This window comes from Argiope bruennichi, chromosome X2, assembly GCF_947563725.1.
Source record: "Argiope bruennichi chromosome X2, qqArgBrue1.1, whole genome shotgun sequence".
NCBI lineage: Eukaryota > Metazoa > Arthropoda > Arachnida > Araneae > Araneidae > Argiope > Argiope bruennichi.
In genome coordinates this window covers 95,505,804-95,527,438 of record NC_079163.1, presented here as the reverse complement: position 1 = coordinate 95,527,438, position 21,635 = coordinate 95,505,804, and the positions used below count along the sequence as shown (strand labels likewise).

The 21,635-nt window shown below is 27.2% G+C and overlaps 1 protein-coding gene across 1 annotated transcript in view; it reads left to right on the top strand.

The window, feature by feature from the left end:
• Window positions 1-8,488: 8,488 nt before the first annotated feature.
• LOC129959828 (mitogen-activated protein kinase kinase kinase 13-like) overlaps window positions 8,489-21,635 on the top strand; it is a 57,529-nt gene continuing 44,382 nt past the window's right edge. Inside the window, exon 1 of the mRNA XM_056072720.1 lies at window positions 8,489-8,620. The gene's annotated coding sequence lies outside the window, so the exon portion shown is untranslated. The remainder of the gene's footprint in view (window positions 8,621-21,635) is intronic.

The following is a 21,635-nucleotide window of genomic DNA, read 5'->3' as shown; positions in this document are numbered from 1 at the left end:
TTTTTGACGTATATGATTTGGAACTATTCAATTTATTTCTAGGAATGATGGATAAAACTGGCTAAAATAAATTTTTAAAAAAAGAAGAAAAATATATAAAAATATTTGTCCGCTTCGAGCCTCGAACTGAATACCTGCAAAACTAAGCGCAACACTCTACCGATCTAGCCACCAAGTCTCGTAACCCGAGAGCTTCTGAAGGGTCTAAGAGTCTCATTACGATTCTTAAGTAAAATTTTAAATACGGTGACAATCTGGTCTAAAAGCACAATGCTAAGAATACGAATAAATTCTGCGCATGTGCGTGAACTAGACTCATCAAATGTATAATAAATATAGAAATATTTTGATATTAAATTTTATTTTTGACGTATATGATTTGGAACTATTCAATTTATTTTTAGGAATGATGGATAAAACTGGCTAAAATAAATTTTTAAAAAAAGAAGAAAAATATATAAAAATATTCGTCCGCTTCGAGCCTCGAACTGGAGACCTGTTAACTAAGCGCAACACTCTACCGATCTAGCCACCAAATCTCGTAACCCGAGAGCTTCTGAAGGGTCTAAGGGTCTCATTACGATTCTCCAGTAAAATTTTAAATACGGTGATAATCTGGTCTAAAAGCACAATGCTAAGAATACGAATGAATTCTGCGCATGTGCGTGAACTAGACTCGTAAAATTTCGAATAAATATAGAAATATTTTGATATTAAATTCTATTTTTGACGTATATGCTTTGGAACTATTCAATTTATTTCTAGGAATGAATGATAAAACTGGCTAAAATAAATTTTTAAAAAAAGAAAAAAATATATATAAAAATATTTGTCCGCTTCGAGCCTCGAACTGAATACCTGCAAAACTAAGCGCAACACTCTACCGATCTAGCCACCAAGTATCGTAACCCGAGCGCTTCTGAAGGGTCTAAGAGTCTCATTACGATTCTCCAGTAAAATTTTAAATACGGTGATAATCTGGTCTAAAAGCACAATGCTAAGAATACGAATGAATTCTGCGCATGTGCGTGAACTAGACTCGTAAAATTTCGAATAAATATAGAAATATTTTGATATTAAATTCTATTTTTGACGTATATGATTTCGAACTATTCAATTTATTTCTAGGAATGATGGATAAAACTGGCTAAAATAAATTTAAAAAAAAAAAGAAGGAAAATATATAAAAATATTTGTCCGCTTCGAGCCTGGAACTGAAGACCTGCAAAACTTATCGCAACACTCTACCGATCTAGCCAAAAAGTCTCGTAACCCGACAGCTTCTGAAGGGTCTAAGAGTCTCATTACGATTCTCCAGTAAAATTTTAAATACGGTGACAATCTGGTCTAAAAGCACAATGCTAAGAATACGAATGAATACTGCGCATGTGCGTGAACAAGACTCGTAAAATTTCGAATAAATATAGAAATATTTTGATATTAAATTCTATTTTTGACGTATATGATTTGGAACTATTCAATTTATTTCGAGGAATGATGGATAAAACTGGCTAAAATAAATTTTTAAAAAAAGAAGAAAAATATATAAAAAATATTTGTCCGCTTCGAGCCTCGAACTGATGACATGCAAAACTAAGCGCAACACTCTACCGATCTAGCCACCAAATCTGGTAACCTGAGAGCTTCTGAAGGGTCTAAGAGTCTCATTACGAATGTCGAGTAAAATTTTAAATACGGTGTCCATCTGGTTTAAAAGAACAATGCTAAGAATACGAATGAATTCTGCGCACGTGCATATTCTAGACTCGTAAAATTTCGAATAAATATAGATATATTTTGATATTGAATTCTAAATTTGACGTATATGATTTGGAATTATTCTATTTATCTCTAGGAATGATGGAAAAATCTTGCTAAAATAAATTTTTTTAAAAAATTAAATTTTAATTAAAATTGTTACTATGCTTTAAAAATTAATAATTTACGAAAATATTAGCTTTTGCATTTTTAAAAATCTCTTTCTGAATATTATTTTTGCTTTGATAAGAAATGGTTACAGATGCTAAGAAGATTTTATCATCATGAGACCTCGATGATTCATCTGTGACTAGACCACCAATAACTCGTTGCTTTACCGCCCCAACATGATTCTCCGACCCAGTCTTTGCCAATTAATTCTATGACGTGAAAATTCACGCTTCTCTCTATTTTTCTTATATATATAAAATAACATATATATATTATTTCTGATTTAGCACAACCTTCTTAATATGTAATGTCATTTCTAAGCCACTTTTCTTCCATCCAATTTTCGTGACCGGAGGATAAGATCCTTTAAATGAAGAACTCTGCCCTTCCTCCACAAACTGGCAAAATTATTACAGATTCATTAATATCTATAATTTGTTTCTTTTTAATTAATGTGCCAAAATTTGTAGAAAGTATTTTTATTGTTGCAATGAAATAAAAACCTTATTTTTCACTTACGGGTTCTAAACGTTGCTGAAGTTATGATTACTTACTCTAGATTGTTTTCTTTTATTTTATTGTGCATCTATCTTTTGAAATTCACATGCAGTGAAATACCTTCTAAATATTTCCAATGAAATTCGTTTGAATTGTTCAGAAATGAAGAGCATGGAAGCAACGGTCTGAAAGGGTAATTTTTAATTGTTGGACACATGCAGCTAAGTCTCGTTTTTTTCTACCAGATAATTTACGAATTTTCATAAAAGATCATAATGTTGCAACTTAATAAAATGGGTACAATGGGAATTTTGATTTCATTGATGGAGTAAGATGAAAGAAAGATTCTTCGCAATATTTGTCAGCAGAGAAATGCATGGATTTATGAAAATATTTCTGCACTGACTATGAGTCATTTTTACCAAGATTTGCGACAAGATTAGGAATGATATAAGAAATTGACATTCAAAATATTCACTTATTAAATATATGAATGAAATGATCATTTTTATCAGATATAAGCCTCGTGAGTAAATGGATACATTAATATGTTTTCTTATTTAAGTATTAAAATTAACTTTAAAAATTTATTATTTCAACTTATTTTTTTAATTATTTTAAAATAAGATAATAAGTCAAAAATATTCAAGTTAATAATATTTTCATCAACATATTATCAATAAAATATTCACCTACTATATATTGACAAAAGATTGTTTTATTATTTTCAGAACTTAATAAAATGGAATGAAAAACAAAAATATAAAAACAAACAAAAAAAATAATACAGATATTTGTTTATAATTTTCAATAACAGATTTATATCCGAAATGAATGTAGTATTTTTAGATTAATAATAATAAATTTTTATAATTTATTTTAATCAGAGAACTATATATTCATCCATTATATATATAATATGCGAGTAAAATGCTTACAACCAAAAATTAGAAAAAACTTAATTGAAATTCACTGAATGTCAGTAAAAAGAATGTATTATATTTGTAATGCAATTTGATGAATGATAATTCCTTTTAAAGAATTTATTAAACAAATTTTTCTATTACTAATAAAAATTTATAAAATCATATTGAGGAATTTTTTAAAAATTTATTTTTGAACAAATTCTATTTTCTGTAAACATTGCAGGTTAAAAGACAAGTTCTTAGTTCTCAGAGCGAAAACCAACTTCTTAGTCGAAAAACCACATGGCAATTGCCATGCGTCGACAGATTTATTACTTGATTGATCAGTCAGTAAGTACTATTCAAAATCCCCGGTGTTTAGAGGGTGGTGATGGTCGAGACGCGGGAAAGTTTACCCCCTGTAGTGAACGGTCAGGGGAAAGCAAAAACATACCAGGCCGGTTTACGAACGTTCTGCCAATTTCTTATCTAGTAAATTGTATTCAACCTTTATTTTGACTGAGGCCGTTTTAAGAACTTTCTTAAGCTAGACAGTCGGCTCTCGATGGGTTAAATGTGTTGCGATTTATTGGCGGTATTTTTGTAGTAGAAGAAAAAAATTTTGTAACAATATGTATATATCAGTTGAAAATATAATCAAAAAAAGGCAAGACAAGCTTTTTTACTTAGAATGTGACTGCTAAAATTGATCATTCTTACGGAAGTAATATTGAAAGCTGACTTAGAAAATCCTGTTTTGAAAAGGTGACGATTGACAAAACGTCATTAATTAGATAACAGGTGCATCTCTAATTTTTATTCATTTACTTTATTAGGCAGGTAGGTATTTTCGTTGAATGATAGGAGCTTTAATTCTTTTTTAGAGTTCCATGAGGCTAATGGAACATCAAATTACTCTAGGCCAGGGGAGCTCAAGTTTGTTAAGAAGGTAGTAGTTGCCATCGTCTTACAATTAGCACATTTTTGTTGTCTATATATTTAAAATCTAATGGGTAAGATTTTAGAAATAAATACCTTTTTTTCAATCAGCTACTTAACTTTTGAAGACATTTTTTTATTGTCTGAATTATTCTTAACTATATAACTGGATGGAGCTTTCTCAAAATGTATATACTGAGACTTAATCTCAAGATAATTTCTATAAGTATCAATCATAGATAAAAATTTAGATTGTGGAAATTAACATAATAAAAAATAATATAATAAATATATTATAATTATATAATTATTAATATAATTTTATTTGTACGATTTTTAAATAAATATCTTAGTTAAAAGAAAGTAATTTATTTGTATATCTAAATATTATTTTTATAATTTTCATAAAATTTAATTCGTGGAAACAAATCTTTATAGCCAAATATGGCAATTTAAAGCTAAAATTTAAAATTAAAACGCAATATCCTTTTGCCTTTCTAACCTAAACAGATCTTTATTTCATTACTATTTCTTTTATTTTTGAAAATCTTTTTTCAAAAATTATTTAAAAAAAGATCTTGATAAGAAATAACTGCATAATTTTCCATTGCAATATCATATACACAACCTTCATTTAGTATGCATGCATTTGTTTTTAGATTCTGAGATATTTGAAAATATTATTGCATTAATTTTTTTTTGTGAAAAATATTAGAGAGTAATAAATTATTGCTTGCATTTCAAAGAGGTATTTTTAAATTGCATTAATGATCATACCTACTTATGAAATGTGTATGCATCCTGTTTAAATAACAGGTATATAATCACTTACATGTTATGGAATTTTTTCCTATTAATTCATAAGATGTCTGATACATGACCTTTAAAAACACAAAAAAATAAAACAATAACAATAAGCGCCTCTGGAATTTATCATTAAAAGAACCTATCTAGAGCGTTTTAGAAAGATTATTAATTTTTGCATTATCAACTACATTAAAACTTAAAAATCAAAAATTAATAATTTATCATAGATGCACTTTTATTCCAGCAATTATTTTTTTATGTAAAATTAAATCTAAGTCAGCAAGATATATTGGAGGTTTAAATTTAGGATATAAAATATACATACCCTACAAAGTTTTATCAATATTAGAATTAGTTCAGTATAATTCAGATTGGTCAAAAATGAATTTTATTTAATTATATGACAAAAATATAACTTTAAAATAATTTGAAATTATTCAAACAACATTACAAATTGATATTATCTGTAAAAATGTTTGAATATATCTGTCAATTTGCACTATATTTGTTATGTTTTTTAATAATCTAAGTTTTGGAATGCATTAAAAATATGAATTATAAAAAGTTAACATTAATGGCACATGCAACTAATATGTTTATAAAGAATCTCTAAGATGAACGTAGAAAGAGATTAAAATAAATCAAGACTTTGCAGTTGTTGATTCCCTTTTTATGGTTTTTTTTAAGTTATTAAATACTTTGATTTTTTTCATTAGAATTTTCAAATTTAATTTATATATCTTGATGAAAAATGATGTCTATTTCTCCACTGACTTTACAATTGCAATTTGAAAACAGAGTTCTTTACTTAGATGAAATTTCAATATGATTTTTGTTGTTGTTGTTGAAAATTTTCCAGAACGTTGAACAATTTCACAAAGGAATAACGTTGAAAGAATATAAGCCTGTTTTTGAACAAAACTTAAATAAGGTGAATTATACTTTTAACTTCTCCATCATAATAACGGATCAGACTTTTTTCTAGGTATCTGTGATCTAGAATAAAGTCTTGATGACCAGGACATCAGCATTTAGAAAGAAAACAAACCATGATATTTAAACAAACATCCATCATGAAAACAAAATAGTTTTGCATTTATTTCATATTTTAAAGCAAATTATATAAATAGAGCAAATAAATACTACGCCCCAAAACCATTTAATTTTGCGATGCCTTTTCGTAATTTTACATTAAAATCTGAATTTTCGGTTTAATATTTAATAGCTATTTTTCATTTCTGTCTTCTTGTGGCTGCCGGTTTCTAGTTTAAATATATGAGTATTTGCTTTATGTGATCTTTCTGGTGTGTTTCAAAGCATTTGGAAATATTTAAGAAAGTGTTTAATCGATAATGTTAGAATAATTTATTGATATTATACAACAGATGGTAAATTATATTATTAATATCAATAATTGCAATGCAAATAAAAAAAACTCTTGTTGTACAACCAAATGTATTTTATAACACATTTTAATTTAGTTGCCTTTTTTTTTCTTCCAGAAAATAAGAACATTATTCGGTAATCTTGAGTTTGCTTGATACATTTTTTATGCTAAGTCAGCTAAATTATACTTCAAGCAAATTTTAAAGTTAAGCTTACAATATGATTTGATTTAAAATTTTTATTTAAAATATTAACGTCATGGCGATGCTGCAAAAGATTAATCTAAAAATTAGGGAATCGGATATATTCGCCAGTGGTTTTCAAAAGTGGCAAAATAATTATTAGTTTAAAATTCGATGAAAAATAAAATAAAATTATTTTGATTTATAACCTGTAATTTAATAACAAAATGTGGATAGATATAAAAAATGAAAACAAAATAAAACTGCGAATATTTGAAAAAGAGTGTAGAGGAATTGAAAATTCAAATCTTTATGAATATGCAGAACCGTATTTCGCAATTTCCTGATTTAAATAAAAGAACTTTGAATTTCAGAACTGTGTTGATTTACAGAAATCAAGTCATAAACAAGGAGAAAATGTCCACTTTCTGAAATGACACACCACCACAAGACACTTGTGGTGAATTGCATATAAGCCAGTAACAGCGCTTCTACCCGGACAGCTGTCTTGGTAAAATCAGATTGTTTCTGGAATACTAACCAGAAGGTCCCAGGTTCTATCCTCCCGGGTCTCATACCTCTAAATTGGAGACCTCGGACGCTGAACCTTCATACAGCTGTTGTGGCACCATCTACCCGCAACTAAAGTCGTCAGACTCACGTGACGCAGCAACCCAAAATCACCAGACACACTAGGCGCATTCGCACCCACAAAAACGCTCGCTATTCAAGAACTGGGTACAGGCCCATTAAGACAACAGCTACTACTAATAACTACTCAATATATCACCACTCAACGCCATATCGTTCGACTCAATGGAGGGACAGTACTGTGGTGAATTGCATATAAGCCAGTAACAGCGCTTCTACCCGGACAGCTGTTACTGGCTTAAATGCAGGTCATCACAGTACTGTCTCTCCAGTGAGTCGAACGATGTTGAGTGGTGATATATTGAGTTGTTATTATTAGTAGTAGCTGTTGTCTTAATGGGCCTGTACCCAGTTTTTGAAGCGTTTTTGTGGGTGCTAATGCATGCCATGCTTTCCTGTAGGCAAACTCCACATCTACTGATTTCTGAGAAGTGACTAATAGATGTCGACATTTTGTCGGCAATGAATATCACCCACACTCCCCGATCTGGGTGATTGACATTTGTTTTCTGTTGAGTTGTTTCAAATTTAATGCATTTCTCAAAAAAGAGGAAAAGTATTTGGAAATATTACCTTCTTAATACTTTCACTCTTGAAATTATGATTCTTATACAGAAGTTATTTTAAAGGAAAGTAATTTTAAAATCTTTTCTTCAGTATGCACTTACGACTTAACAATCACACACGACTAAGGGGCACGGCAATCTCATTCTAACCGAATACAAAGGGCGAAAATATCAGATATTAGTCACCTTCTGGTTGATCATCATTCAGGTATTTTTATATGCCATTTCAGGTATCATTCAGGTATTTTTATATGACATTTTCTCACACACCATGTTGCATTTTTCATGGTATGGATAATTTTATCCTGCACTTCGGTTTATTGCTCTGCTAAGAAAGTATATTGTCAGAATAATAAATTATCTTTATTCTTACAGCAATTTAAAAATGCAGTGGATATTCGAAGGATCCGATTTTGGTTAAAAAATAAATTATCCTTAAGAATTCATACTTCTCTAAGATTTAAAAAAATAATTCATCAGCAATATGTAGTTATAGTATGACAATGTTATAAAAAAGAAAAACCATGGTTACAGTGAGCTACATGAAATTCCTGGAATATTTGTTTGGAGTTTACAAACTGTAATTTCAACTTGTGCGTTAAATTGTGCATGAAGTTTAGGTACTTTTTGTTCTGATATGTTTAATTTGTTGTTTATATTATTTATACATACATCCTCATTAAAAATTTATGAAGCCAATAGTTTGTAAGCCTGAAAATTAAGATCAATTATATGTAAATCTATTTTCCCATTAAAGGTTAGTGTTTTTGATTTACCATCATTCTCTTTTATTGCTTATATGAGTTTTTGATTAGTCTTTTTTTAAATATTACTTTATTTTTTTGTGTTTGATTTGAAGATTACAAACATGTTTGAATTCAGAAATTTTTATTTGGCATTGAAAAGAAAAATTATTATTAAATACTAAAAGGAATTGTAGGTCGCGTTTTAAGACGATTTGAATACTTTTCTGTTTTTCAAGTTACTTTGAGGGCATGTTTGTTTCTTCAAAGTTCTTGATATTTAAACTCTTTTTGATAATGGCCTCATTAGATTTTGTTTGAAATTATATACTTCTATTTTGTTTAGAAACTAGAAGAAACAATGTTTATCTAATTTAGTTCTACAGGTAAAAATATATTGATTAGTCTATAGGTTTCCTGTGTTACCTTGATGCAGTCAGGGATTGTGGTAACATGTGTTTTTTAATGAATGAAGCTAAATTTTATCAATTTGTTAACTTTCTCTGTTTAGTTTTCTTTCATGTTTTTATACTTCAATTTGTTTTTAAGCTTGAAATGTTTTTCAAATTTTAACAATTTCTGTGCTATGGCACTTTTCTGGGAATTAAAAATAACATATAAGAAACTTTCTGGCAATTGCTGACAGATCTCTGTACAGTTAAAAGTTAATATATATTATTGAAATATGTAGTATGTTATGATATTCTAAAATTAACCTATTTAATAATAAACTATAGTACTAAGATAAGGCTTTAGATTTGCAAATGGCTGCATATCTTGACTCTTGTTATTATATATTAAAGGAGTGTTTTATATCGATTTTCGATTGCTTATATTCCAATTTTAAAAGTGCACTATTTATTAATTTAAAATGAAGATGCAATATGTTTGATTGCATGCAATTGTTTAATGTTCAGCGATTAGCCAATTTTGAAATACTACAGTCTATAATTATTTTTTGTATTTCAGTTTTCAAATGCTTTTCTTTTTTTCTTTATTTTCTTTTTTTGTGTATGATTCATATCAATCCCTGCAGTTTTCTATCATTATAAATAGTTTGTGTCATAACTAAATATGGTCTTAAAATGTCCAATTTAACTAATTTTTAAAGGCGATTAATTGCTAAATATGTAACCTAATTGTACTCTTTAATGTTTTGGGAGTTTTCTTCTGTTTGGTATAGATGGCAAAAAATCTGTGCCATGTTCTTTAGTTTTACCAAATTTGTTTACATAATATAGATTCCCTCTTTTTTTTATCATTACATAATAGGAAATTGTTTTTTTACTTTATATTTAATTTTTTTTATCATATATTTCCAAAAATAATTATTCTGGGTTACCTTTATTTTTGTTTCAATACTGTTTTACTTTTAGTAATAAATCAGAACAGTATGTCTTTGTAGAAAATAAATATCTTATAATGAAAGAGTGTATGTCATCAATAATAGTCAGTAGTTTTTCTTTTGTGTTAGTAAGAATTAAGAACATTGTAAGTCATTTTCTTTTTTGGCTATTACATTTTAAGCTTTAGTAATTTTGTGTCATTAACATAATCATGAGTGGAGATTTTCTTTCTTTGCTGGAAAATTATAGAATGTTTTTGTTATTAATTGAAGTCTATTTATTATTAATTGATTTTTATTTTCAAAATTCTTTATATTTGTTTGCCTTTTTTTTTATTTAAAAATAGGAAATTACTGTCTTACTCCATATTTAATTTTTTTTATCAATACATTTCCAAAAATAATTATTCTGGTTCATATTAATTTATTTTTGCTTTTGTTCTGTTTTATTTTTAGTAATGAATGAGGACAGTATGTCTTTGTAGAAAATAAATTTTTTATAATGATATAATATATGCCATCAATAATAGTCATGAAGAAGTGAGATAACAGTATAGCACTTAAGAAATATGCAGACTACTAATAAGTCTGGTATCAGAGGAGGGGAAAATTTTTTAAAAAAAATCCTGTTTATGGAATTTTTATAAACAGTCATGAGTGTGATAACTTAAGGTGTTATAAAATTTCATTATAAATGTAGAGGGAAAGAAAAAGTACAGTTATATTAAAGTTTTATTGACCTGTTATAATGGTTATGTTCCCAACCAAATTTTAGCTATAAAAAATGTCTAATTAGATACCTCTATAAATTTTTCTTACTATTAATATCATTTTAAAATAATGTAGATAACCTTTTGATTTTCCATGTTAATAACAGTTTATAAACTTTTTAGCAAAATTATAAATATGTAAGCTTTATAAATAAACCTAATGCTTGTACATTATTGTATTATTTTGCATATTTTTTTGTATAAAAGGCTTGATATTTTAAATTGAGTGCTGAAATGTGCAATTATCTTCAAAGAACTGCCTATAACTAATTATGAGTCAGAATAATATGTATGTCTGATTATTTGAAAAGTCAGTTACATGTCAGATTTCCTTTCTTTAGTGTTAAAGATATGTTTACCAGGAATGGAATTTTAATAAATTTAAATTTATTTGATTTTTGTAATTTGATCATAAGCTATGATAGATTTTGTAAAGTAATTAAATGTTATATTTAAGAAATATTATATTTCATTATCAGTAGCTACTATAATTATTGCAACATTTCCTTGGATTGCTTTAGGTTATTTTTACTTAAATTCTTGCTTTGAGATTTAAAAATGTCTTCTAAGATATCAGATTTAATTGTTTTTACAAATAATGCCTTTCATTTTGTAGAGCATCTTTTAGTTATCTATAAATTTATTTTTCTACCTCTAATTCTTTATTTTCCATAAATTAGAAAGTGATATGAAATATATGTTTTAACAGAATACCATTAATCAAATGTTTAATAAATGTATTAATTAGTAATCATAAAGTGAATTTGATTTGCTTTGGTGGATATTAGAAGTCTCAGATCATCTTGATTTCTATGCATAAATGAATAGCTCTTATTAAAAATAATTAAATTTATTTTTAAAAAATTATATTTTAGGAAAGCAAAGTAGTAATGAACTCTCTTTTCTAAATTTTCTCTCTTTAGAGTATAGTTGACCTAATTTTCACTGGCAAAAAAGAGAGTGAAGTTCTCTTAAACTTACCAGACATCCTTGACTTACTTATGAACATATAGATATATTAAAAAAAAAAAAGCATTAGATTTAAACTTTTATGTGAACTTTTGAAGAATTCTTTTTTATCTTTTGTTATATATAGCATATTCTCTTCCTGTAATGGCTGTGCAAATAAAACAGCCTGAAGGGGGGAATAATAATAATGATAAATAACTCATAACAAAATATAATATTAATGATTCTTTTACTCTTTGAACTTTTAAATATTTGATTATTTTAATTTTTTAATGTTATCTATTTTTTGGATTTTGTCCAATTTTTTCCACTATAACTCCCTATTATTTTTGATTAAGTTCTTAATTATACTGGGTTGTAGTTTATAAAAAAGATTGGTTATTTTATTCTATTCATTTGATGCAACCAAGAAATGTTTCAAATTAATTATTTTTTTGAAAAATAGTTTTCTAGAATTGATATTATATCTTTGAAGAATAATAGTACTTACAGACAAAGATACTATTTGAATGAAAGTTCAGGATTCCATTTTGACAAGTTGGCCATTAATAATCCAAAAACTCCTAGAATATTCATCCTAATGATTTGTTTTTCAATAAAATAATGTGGTGTGAGAAAAAAATTTTATGATCAAAGTAGTTATAACAAACTGTCTGATTAAGCAAAGACAACTTATGTGTTTTAACATCATATATTACTCAAGTGTTTTTTTAACTTTCTTTTATTGCTTAGAAAATTGTTTTTGAGCAACTATATGAAGATATGTGTCATTTTAGTCCATTAAATAATTACAGTATCATTAATTATATGTAATTTATATTTGGGGAATTTGTTATTTAATTAACAAACTTCAAAAGGATTTTGGAATTTTTATTCTTAGTTATTATAGCAACATTAATATTAACTTATTAGAGAGAAAGAACCATTTGAAATTTTAAAAGCATTTAAGTAGCAAGTGAGTTTTCTTACATAATTTTAATCAAATGATTTTCAGACTTATTTTTTAGGAAATATTTAAATTTTACCACTAAGAGCCTTTCATAATTTGCTTATATAGTTTAAAGATTAATTGGATACACCTTAGTAATTTGCATGAGTATTTTGCTGCTATGATAAAATAACTTAAATTAATAAATTGTTACTAGCCTATTCTTTACTTTTTTTTTTCAGCATGATTTTCATCTATTTGATTTATTTTGAAAAACTTTTCTTTTGTTTTCAATTCCTGAACTTTTTGTTTTATTCTTCAAAAAATTGTTTCATATTGACTGCATTTAAAAATATAATTGAAAAAAAAACTTGCTTATTAATATATGTTCTCCTTCATGATGATGTTTTTCTTAATAGCTTGAAGATTCTATATGATGTTTGAAAATGATAATGCCATTACTTTTTTTTATCATTTTAATTTGATTTTTGTATAATCAAAGTATTAAAATACATGAAAACATTAAGGTTACCCAAGTTTATGTAACTTAATTTTTTTTATTAATAAACTACTTTTGTTTGCTTGTCAGTTTAAAGCTCTAACTCCTTAGGTGACTTTTTGATTTTAGATTCTAATGTTTTCTTAAAGTGATATATGTCATCAGTAAATCTTTTTTTTAACAATTGTAATTCTAAGTATCTATTTGTAGTTTTGCAATGAAACAGATTTTGACTAAGTGTAGAAATATGTTATTTTTATATATTATGTCCTTTTAGCAGTTTTAAATTACAATTGGTTTTATCAGAAGACATTTGAATGTTTAGAATCTGTACTTTTTTTTTGTTCAAGTTAGCATTGGATTTTGCACTTTTAATTAAAAAAAAAAAAAAATGTTTTCAATTTTATAGCAATCAGGTATTCATTTTTATTCCAAACTGCTTTGGATAGCAATTTTTTAAATTCTTTTTTTAAATGATTGGTATAATACATCAACTAATGCCTAAAAACACTATCTACATTTTTTATTTTGAGTTACTCTTTAATATGTATGTGAGAATCAAAGGGGGCCTGTAATATCAAGCTGTTGTAACTCTTCTATTTTTAAAACATTATTTATTATTAATACAAGTAACATTTGTTATTGTCCAAATTAACAAAGTATTAAAAAGAATTTTATGTATAACAAATAACGGATATTAGACCCACTAATCTTAAACATTTTTATACAACTAGAGATTTTAATCTTTTAATTGATACATCAACTTCGAAGATAATGTCTTGTTGTGAAGAATATAAATGGCTAATGATTTACTACAATCATGCCACAGATTTTGTCTTTTTTGCTCTGTGAGAACAGAACATACTGCTGGAAGTGCAGAAGCTAGGAGAGATTTTGATGTGCATAATATTTTATGAAATGATATCAGATTTGAATTTTAGCTATCCTAATCAAGAAATTTTCATCTAGAATATGGGTAGCTATGATTGCAAAAGGGTACAAAATAAACAGTGACATCTACAACTACAGACAAGAATAGACCACAGAAACCATAATATTGAAAACATATTGCAAGCTTAGTTGGATAACAGTGGATTATTATATGGCTAATATAATGCAATTTCATTGGGAAAAAGAGATAAAAACTTCCTTTAAAACACAAGATTCATTGTAAAGTTCTTATATGAAAAGGGATTATTCTTTCTATATGTATTACTTTAAAGGCATCTTAAAGTCCTTTTGATTTAGTTATTGCTTGCTTATGTAAGAAAGAGTTAACCTAAAAAACTGCACTACAGTCACAGATTTTGATTAGGGAAGTTGAGACACTGTGTTACGTGTTTTTATTTTACTATCGTATCAAGCTTAAAGTAAAATAACACATTTGATAAGTTTATTCAATTGAATGGCTTTAAACAAGGGGGCAAATATAGAGACTGAAGCAGCAACAACAATACTGCAGCTTTCATATGTTCTGCAGACACTGAGTCAATTTCGATCTTTTTTTTTTTTTTGTCTTTCCTATTTCACTTATTTAAATATCTGAAACAAATTAAAAGCAAATATTAATAACAGAAAACTCCTGATAATATAAAGAAAAATATAAATATCTTATAGAAAGATATGCAAATCTATATGGAAGGAAAGCTTTTTGATAAATTAACTGATTTATTTTTGCTGTTATTCATATTTGTAATTAAAAATCTTTAAATGAAAAATGTAGAGCTGTTAAGAATAGTGAAATTTATTTTGTAAAACTTATGTTTATTTGAAATATGTTAATTTAACAAATTGTGCATGTAATATTGTGCCCCTTTTCATTCTATCACAATATTCCCCATCTGACATAGTTTGTAAGAAAATATTTTTGACTACTTAATGTGAATTTAGATAATCCATTTTAAATCTGACGCAATAACTAATCTAACTAAATTTAAACACAATAAATTTACTACCAGAATGTTATTTATAATAATATAACTTGTGAATAAAGAGAATTTAATTATAAGCACAAAATTTTACCTTTTATATATAAAAATAGAGATTTATTTTTAGAAATGTAACTAATGATGGAAATTCTTCCAAAACACAAGGACAATCTGGAAACCTAAGTAATCAAGATTTAAAATAAATTGGAATTAATTGCAACATTATACACCATTTCCCCCTATACATTTTATAATTGTCATTTGTAGTTTTATTTTCTATTCTCCATGTGTTAAACACTAATAATATTTTGATGAAGAAAATTATTTTTCCTTACTTCACTACATTTTTTTTTTTTTGGCACTGAATTTTTGATACCAAGCATACTTGAAGTTGCTATCTCCATTCCCTGACTGAAAGTAATGTTTTACTCTATCACAAACAAATATATAGCTTTCTGTGATGTCTTGTGCACCAGAAATTTGGTTAGGTTTTATCTGTTAGAAATCTGAATTTTGCATCTTGAAAATCAAGTTTATTAATGTCACCTTTTGTTTCTGTCTTACAAGCAAAACTGTATTTTTCCCAGTAAGCGGCAATTTTTGGTAATTACTGGTAATAATTACTTTCAAACATTTGACAATATTAAGTCTTTAACTGCTGTTGTTTTCAGTTTGGTCTCATTAGTTTCAATCATTTTTCTTACTCCTGCTTTTAAAGATCTTTTAATATTTGTTATTATCCATTGAAAATGTTGCAATAATAAATCATTTTACCCTCCCAGTTTAAGCAACTCTATGACAATAAGGTGTATGAATGCTCTAGAATTTGAAACAAAAACATGTATGTGTATATAATGTGAAAAAAAAATTTATATAATTTGAAATGAAAATAAAATATGTATTTCATTCTCCTTATCTGAATAGAGTTTAAACAACTTTTTTTTTTTTTTTTTTTTTTTTTTTACCAGATTAGTAAATAGATGTTCTTTCTATTACTTTGTAATTTATCTTTCTCTTTTCATACTTTATATTGATTTATTTAGACTAGTCCAAAGTTTAGTTCTGTTTCAAAGAAGTGTTGCATATGAATTTTATTCTGCGACTCTTATGTTTTTAAGAAATTTTTTGTCATCATCATCTTAATTATCATCAAACTGGCTTCATATTAGTCACTCTATATTTCCATTGTTGTCCATCTGTAAGCTTGGGATATATTTTGGGTAACCTGGTTATAATGCTTTATACTCTATTATAATTGACTATATTTTAATGTATGCTTGGTTTGCAGCATTGTCATTCATATTTTGTATTGAAAGCTCCTTGTTCTCATTAGCCATAAATGCAAACCTAGTCTCATTCTGCAAAAATATGTATTCCAAAGCCTTAATGAACTTGCAGCAATTCTAACAACTTGTACGTAGTTTTTAAAGGTCAAATCAAGCAGTATTTTGTGGGATTAATCTTATTAGTTCATTAATCATTTGTATTCTCCATTAGAAGCTCATTGAAAATTGCCCAAATCAACTTCAAAATTTAAAATCTTTTTTCATATAAAACTGTATCTATACATGCATTGTATGGTTATAGTTGTTTTAATATTTTTTTTTTTGTACTGTTGTATTCTAATTTTCATTTTAATTACTTGTTTATATTGAATAATAACATTTTTTTACTTAATTATTATTTTATAGTACAATTGTCTTAAATAATAACCCTTTCTGGGAAAACTGCATATTTTCTAATTAATTTGAAAACTCTGAAAATTATCAGATTCATTGGAAGATGTAGAGGATTTCCAAATTAACTTTGCATATTGCAAAATGACCATTTTCCTTGCAATAAGTCAAATTTTTACATTAACCCTTGGACATATATAGTAACTTATTATTTTGCAAGAAAGTTGTTTTTAAGATTGTCATTTAATCATTTAATGCTTATGTTTTGCATTTGTAGTTTGTATCTAATTTCTCCTATTGCTTAATTTCACTCAAAATATTATTAATCTCTTGATCTTCAAAAGATTTCATCTCATGTGAATAATTTTAAGGAAAAGTCTTTTTAACTTAGAAACATTTTGTAGGTCATAAATTTCTAATATTCTGTGCATTTTTTTTTATCTGATTGTATGCACCTAAAAACATTAAGTAAATGCCACACAGTTATCAAAATGTTTATAAATGAAAATATATCAATATATAATAACTGCTTGGACTTATTATCTTAGATTTGTATATTTAATATTCTGTTCAAGTCATGAAATGTCTTTTCAAACAGAAAATTTATCCTTATATAATTAGTTCTGTGTTTTTCCCTGCTAAAACTTCAAAATAGAAATTCAAAGGCAAGAGATCCCTGTGTTATGGAATAATTTGAAACATATGGTGAATGAATCTAAGACCCATAAATATTAGATCTGTCACTGTTCATTTTGGAATTTTCTTTAAAGTCCTTGAATTTTTTTGAAGGAGATCTAGAAAATTTAAAAATATATTTAGAACTAAATATAGATTGCCATTTAGTTTGACTCTGGTTAATTGAATTTTGAATAAACAATGAAAATTATCCAACAAACAGAAAATAACGAATATTGATTTTAATGAAAATGATTTAGTGAATTAAATATTTTTAGATTAGATAGAAAATATAATTATATTTGCTAATCTTTTGAAACAGTTTAAAAAATACAGAATATATTGTTTTCAATAAAATTCCTTCATTTTCTTGTATTGGAGATCTGACATTGGAAACTTCAAACTGCATCACAACAGTAATAAATATAAAAACTATGGAATGTTATTTATTCCTATGTTAATAGTTTCAGAGAAGGTTTGTTATTTCTTTAAAAATCCCCTGCCCTTAAAAAAAGCATATATGATAAAAATTATTTTTTAGCTATCTGGTATGAAATTGGATGCATTTAAAATAGTCACTTTTTTTATTAGATTAAAATTGGCTTAAAATATTTAAACTGTCTACATTAGGCGTTATGGTGCAATTTAGGAAAGCTAATTAAATGTTATCTCCGAAATTTACCTTGGTATGTACATTTTCTGTTTCGTTCAGCTGTGACTGTTTAATAATTCAAGTTCCTGACAAAAAATTAAATTCACATCGTATTTAGCATTTTTGTTACTCAGAAAGAACTATCTGTGCGTTTAAAAATATTCTTGATTATCGAAAGCTGCAAATATATCTGTAATTTTGTGTGCTCGTCTTGGCTTTCGTAAAGATTATCGTGCTAGGAACCTGACTCCGGAATGTACACACTAAAGGTGAAACAGAGAATCACAAAATGCTTAAGATAAGTTGGTTTTATGTATCTGTTCGCTGATAAGATATCTGCTATCATCTTTTAAAAGACATTGGCTTATATTTAGAAGATAAATGAAAGCCAAAATTTTTGTACCAGAAATAATGGCACTGTAATTGCATTCCACAATCTGAAATATATCTACTGTTGCAACTAAAGAGGAAATATTGAGATAAAAGATTGTTCCTGGACCTTTCTTTCATATACTGACAATTGTGGTCTGATTTTCTCTGGGCTAGATTCCAAAGCATTGCATTTGTCTCTGTATTATCTTTTCAGTCTGTGAACAAAGAGAGTGAAAAGAGATTTGAATAAAATGGCCAGATTTTTTGGTGATTTTCTAGACTGAGGAAAATCAGACTCGAATCATAAATCAGGATTGCCCCGGATAATCTTATCACTTTACCATTTTTACTAAGGATAGCACGAGCCTATACATACATGGAACGTTTACGTACCGAAATAATTATGACGTAGAATTGAAGTCATTAGCCAAAATAGGGTGGCTGCATGCCATGAAAATTTGGAAAATACTGCATATAAAATTTATATTTCTCAGTAACGAACAATATAGATTGAATTTTTTATGATAAAAAGATATTAATTGCCCGTGAAAGGTTTTTTTTTTTTTTTTTTTTTTTTTTGTATGAACTGTTTGATATTTTTTTGAAAAAAATGTGGCGCAATATGATTCACTTTATTCAAAATCGCGACAAATCCGATATATTTTTCAAAGTCGAAACTGTATTTGCTGATTCAAGATGTATGGCCACTTACGCAAAGACAAGCTCCTTTCTTTCTTTTTATTAGACTTGGGTTTCAACCGCTGTTTGATAGAACATATAGACTATTTTTCTTTAATTTTTTTTTCTTGTATCATTTTAATCAATGCATTTATTTTTAAACGCCTGGTGAAATTTTTGGCACAAATATCTAATATTAATATTTTTTATATTTTTATAAAACGTTGTTTAAGAAGAAAAATAGTAAAAGTATCGGTGATATTTTATCACCCTTTTTGCCTATGCAAAAAAAAGTGATTTTTTTTTTTGTGTGTGTGTGTGTGTGTGTGTGTGTGTGTGTGTGTGTGTGTGTGTGTGTGTGTGTGTGTGTGTGTGTGTGTGTGTGTGTGTGTGTGTGTGTGTGTGTGTGTGTGTGTGTGTGTGTTAGGAGTATAAAAAAAAGTTATTTACAGTAATTAATTTTATGAATTTAAGATAATTATAAGCTTGGTGGAAAAAGTAATAAATAAGATGTCTAGAAAGCAGCATTGAGAAATATGTTGAAAACTTCGTCGAATCGGTGTAGATGATTATTTATTGCATTTTTTCCACCCAAGAACAAATATTTTGTATCTTGTTTAGAATAGTTAGAATAAAATAATTAAAAGATTGTGAAGCGAAAAAAATTCTGAGTATTTACTTTCTTATCCCAGTATCGGCTATGGTAACTCGAAGTTACATTCTGATATATCGATATTTGATTAATTTTTTTACGCGTGTTATCGTATTATCTTATGTAAATAAAGAATCTCTTGTTATATTGTATCTTCTTTGTCACCAATGGCATTATTGGTAGAGAGGTTATCAACTTTGACCTGAGATATCGAAGTAAATTCCCTTCTAAGTTTGCAGGTAGATGCTGTAGGAACTATCTTGTGCAGGTTTTTTTTTTTTTTTTTTTCCATCTATCGAAGCTTTGTGAAATAGAAGAAAGGGCCTTTCATAATATTTGTTGGTTTGTGTATGAATGCCTCTTTTTCTTTTTCTCGTTTCAACAATAACCGTTAATTTTCGTTATTTTCACGTGATTTTCGAATCACATTGTGATATGCTTTTTAGTTTTTATTTCAGTGATCTAATATAGGAAATTATCGAAATTGAAATAAATATTTAATGAAAAACTAGGAGTAAAAAATTAAGATCGTAGAACATATTTGATGAAATAAATAAATTTAAAAAAAAAAGGCTGAATCTGCGAAATTCATTTTGGTTAATATTGAAATTGATATTTGTAGATTTCAGGCTTCGGTAATTTCGTTTATTGATAAAAAAAATGTTTCATTATAGAAAAGAGTTCAAGTAGAATAAATAAGCACTAAAAATTGATTTTATTAAAAAGAAAGGAAGCGGGAGGGGGCGTGCCCTTCTAGTTAAAAAAATCTGATATAAAACCACAGGTCCAGCCAAATATCTTCGCTTTTGACCTATATAACGGATCCACTCGTCTAGTATTCATTTAGGGTGGGAAAATTTTTACCTCCCCAAATTGTAAAACAAGTAAGAAAATGAAACATTGATTAATAACAAAATTAAATTAGTTTTGCAGCGAACTAAATCATTAAATCTAAAGTAATTTACTTTTTTTTTTTAATACAAATGTAAGTAGAATCTGGAGCTAGAAAGAAATAGAGTTTTCATGATCAATATTTGAGAAACGCGCAATCCATACTTGTACTACATAATTCCTAAGTTTAAAAAAAATCTCTTTATATAACTTCCCCTTTCTGTGAATTTTTATTTGTAGAATTTTTGTAACGGAGGTAAAAGACTGATGCTAGCATATTTGAAACGAAGGTACTGTGCCTTTATTAAAACCAACTTTTCTTTTTAATAACTTTGTTGTCCTGGAGATTTTAAAATATAAGTTACTTTTATCTCCCCCCCTCCCCCTCTTCAGGTTTTCAGGTCATTATTTTATACAGTTTTATTGAAATAAATCGTTATGGTCATTATTTTAAGACAATTTGGTTCTGCTTTGTGGAATCACGCGAAACGTGTCACTATTGACTTTTCTATCGGTCACAGTTCAGTGACTGAATTAAAATGACTATGCTAAAATTCTCACCTTTTGACGAAAACAAAATTGTCCATCATCTTGCTGTTAAATTGCCAAGTAAATACGAGGTGAGCAGAAAAAATCGCCCCTAAAATAACATAAAACGACAAAAAAAAAAAAAGTGAAAGAATATGTTTTATTTTAATTACAGAAAAAAAGTATATATTCTAAATTTGGTTGTTAGTATTGTTAATTCCCAAAGTTTGAACAATTATGTTCAGTGGTTTTTGAGATATTTCAGTTCCTTATTGGAGCGCTTAATTCTTGTCACCCTGTAAATGGCATTAATCAAAATGGCAAACGAGACTGTGCATCGAAAACGCATGTGTGATAACAACTAAATGTTTTATGTTACTAAGAAATCCAACTTGCTAATACATCAATTTAGATTTCTTCTGTTTTTAAATCTAAATACATGGTGTCGAATCACGCTGCAGTAATC